The sequence below is a fragment of the Mandrillus leucophaeus genome, unplaced genomic scaffold (assembly GCF_000951045.1).
Source record: "Mandrillus leucophaeus isolate KB7577 unplaced genomic scaffold, Mleu.le_1.0 Scaffold281, whole genome shotgun sequence".
Lineage (NCBI taxonomy): Eukaryota > Metazoa > Chordata > Mammalia > Primates > Cercopithecidae > Mandrillus > Mandrillus leucophaeus.
Window position 1 is genome coordinate 2037845 of NW_012102932.1, and position 3289 is coordinate 2041133.

At 53.3% G+C, this 3289-nt stretch overlaps 1 pseudogene; it reads right to left on the bottom strand.

The window, feature by feature from the left end:
* Window positions 1-1655: 1655 nt before the first annotated feature.
* Window positions 1656-2747, bottom strand: LOC105543398 (annotated as a pseudogene).
* Window positions 2748-3289: the final 542 nt, after the last annotated feature.

Below are 3289 nucleotides of genomic sequence, written 5' to 3' on the forward strand. Positions count from 1 at the left end.
CCTCCCAGAGTGCTGGGATTACAGATATGAGTCACCATGGCTGGCCTATTTATTTATTTTTTGAGACAGGGTCTTGCTGTGTCACCCAGGCTGGAGTGCAGTGCTCCAATCTCAGCTCATTGCAACCTCTGCCTCCCAGGTTCAAGCAATTCTCCTGCCTCAGCCTCCCAGCCTCCTGAGTAGCTGGAATTACAAGCACCTGCCATCATGCCTGGCTAATTTTTTATATTTTTAGTAGAGACAGGTTTCACCATGTTGGCCATTGGCCTGGCTGGTCTCAAACTCCTGACCTCAGGTGATCCACCTGCCTCGGCCTCCCAAAGTGCTGGGATTACAGGCGTGAGCCACCATGACCGGCCACCATAGCATCTTCTAATCCACAAACTTCATTCAGATTTTACTGATTTTTCCCAGTAAAGTTATTTATAGATCCAGGATACAATGCAGGATCACGTGTTGCATTTAATTGCCATGTCTCATTTATTTGTTTTTTTTCTGGAACAATTCCTAGTCTCTTCTTTCTTTTATGACCTGGAATTTTGAAGAGGATAGGTCAATTATTTTGCAGAATGTCCGCCAGATTGTGTTTGATGTTTCCTCATGATTGGATTTAGGATAATCATTTTGGCAGAAATACTGCAGAAGTGATGCCGTGTTCTTTTTTTTTTTTTTTGAGACGGAGTCCCGCACTGTTGCCCAGGCTAGAGTGCAGTGGCACGATCTCAGCTCACTGCAACCTCCGCCTCCCGGGTTCAAGCAATTCTCCTGCCTCAGCCTCCTGAGTAGCTGGAATTACAAGCACCTGCCATCATGCCTGGCTAATTTTTTATATTTTTAGTAGAGACAGGTTTCACCATGTTGGCCATTGGCCTGGCTGGTCTCAAACTCCTGACCTCAGGTGATCCACCTGCCTCGGCCTCCCAAAGTGCTGGGATTACAGGCGTGAGCCACCATGACCGGCCACCATAGCATCTTCTAATCCACAAACTTCATTCAGATTTTACTGATTTTTCCCAGTAAAGTTATTTATAGATCCAGGATACAATGCAGGATCACGTGTTGCATTTAATTGCCATGTCTCATTTATTTGTTTTTTTTCTGGAACAATTCCTAGTCTCTTCTTTCTTTTATGACCTGGAATTTTGAAGAGGATAGGTCAATTATTTTGCAGAATGTCCGCCAGATTGTGTTTGATGTTTCCTCATGATTGGATTTAGGATAATCATTTTGGCAGAAATACTGCAGAAGTGATGCCGTGTTCTTTTTTTTTTTTTTTGAGACGGAGTCCCGCACTGTTGCCCAGGCTAGAGTGCAGTGGCACGATCTCAGCTCACTGCAATCTCCGCCTCCCAGGTTCAAGCGATTCTCCTGCCTCAGCCTCCCAAGTAGCTGGGACTACAGGGGCCAGCCACCCTGTCTCTTATACACATCTAGATGTGTATAAGAGACAGCAATTACAACTTCTCAAACTTGAAAGGGTGTGAAGATATCCCTAAAAGGAGAGAGAGAGAGGTGGGGGGAGAGAGAAAGAGAGAAGGAGAGAGGACAGGTATTTAGGGGGCTGGGGTGAGGCTGCACAGGAAGCTGAGGGGGTCAGAGGAAGGGAAAGGGCGGAGGAGGAGGAGTGTGTGGTGTGGCCCCAGGAGCGCCCTTGGTCATCGGATCACTGTGCTGAGGGTGGAGTAGTACTCCGGGTGCCCTGGCAGCAGGGGCCGCTTGAGGGTGCGCCAGGTTTCATTTCGGTTCTGCCACACATAATGCACCAGGTCAGCCACCCTCCAAAGGCAGGGGCCACATTGGTGCTCCCCTGGGCCCTGCCCCGCCCCACACAGCTCTTCCTCCCCTGCCAGCAGCAGGAGCTCCTGCTCCACCGAGGTCTGGTCGGGTGCCGGGGCCGCACACGATGCCTGTCCTGGTGCCCGGTGCCAGCCTCACCAGCCTGAGCACTCCCTGGAGGGCACAGTCCCAGTGTCACGGGTTGGCGGATTGGTTCACTTGGATCTGCAGCCCCACGAAGGCCTCCACGGGCACCGAGCTCAGCTTTTCAGAGAGGTTGAGATGGTGCACCGTCCCCGCCAGGAACGAGAAGGCTGCCCCTAAGAAGCGGGCGAGGACATTACAGGACAGATGCAGCTCCTCCAGGACAGGCGGGTGCTGGAAGGCACCGCAGGCACTGACACCAGCTGGTTGGCACCCAGGCCTGCGGGTGTACCTGGGATGTGGCGGGGAAACAGAGCTTAGGCCTGCCTGGCTGCAGCCGAGCGTCTGTTCACCGGCTTCCTCTGCCACGTGGCAGCCTTGGGGAGGTGCCTGGGGGCTGGGCACGGTACCCCGGTGCCTGTTAGCAGCGGGAGGGATGGGAGGTGACAGGCTTCTGGTGGGAGCGTGGCCACAGATGGGCAGGGTCCTGGAGTGGAGTAGGACCCCTGTCGGCGGCAGGGCCTTCTCCTGTGCCGCTGCCGTCTCCGGGGAAGCAGCCTCCCTGCTGCTGGGCTCTGGAGACCCACTGCCTCCTCCACAAGCCCTGTTTGCTCCTAGCTGCTGGAAGTTGCGGGCTGGGACCGAACAGTGTTGGGTTTCCTCGCATGTGGTTCCGGGCCCAGGTGTGGAATACCTGAGCCAGGGCTTGGCCAGTCAATGCCAAGAGAGGGCAGATCCTGGACTTGGATGAGCTCTGCCATGGGGAAACCAGACCCCAATTCCAATTCCTGCCTCTGGCTCCACTCCCAAAGCCTTGGCACTGCCATCTTTCTTCACTCTTCGAGTTTGGGACTGCCTCCCAGAACCCCTCTTCTTTACCCAGAGTCTGGCTGGACGAAAGGATCCCGGGTTGGCAGGCCAGAGGTGCAAAATAGGGTGGGGCCCATCTCACATCCACTTCCTGCAGCAACCTGTATCCCCCCCTCCATCCATCCCTCTGCTGTCCTCAGCCCTTCTAGCATGTTCTGTGGCACTTTCTTCCATGGTGAGCAGACGTCCCTCTGCCTTTTCCTTGGAAAACATGTCTCTCTTCAGGGGACCTCATTTCCTGGCTTCTCACGGTGCTCAGTCCCTTTCTATTCTTAATCCTAATGTAAACATATATGACAAAAAGACTTGAGGAACTAGACTTTTCAAGCTCCTCCTGGCTCTTTTTAACACTAAAATTTCATATGTAATTAAAAAATAGAACCCAAGAGCTGGGCGTGGTGACTCACTCCTGTAATCCCAGCACTTTGGGAGGCCGAGGCAGGCGGATCATGAGGTCAGGAGTTCGAGACCAGCCTGGCCAAGAGACCAGCCTGGCCAA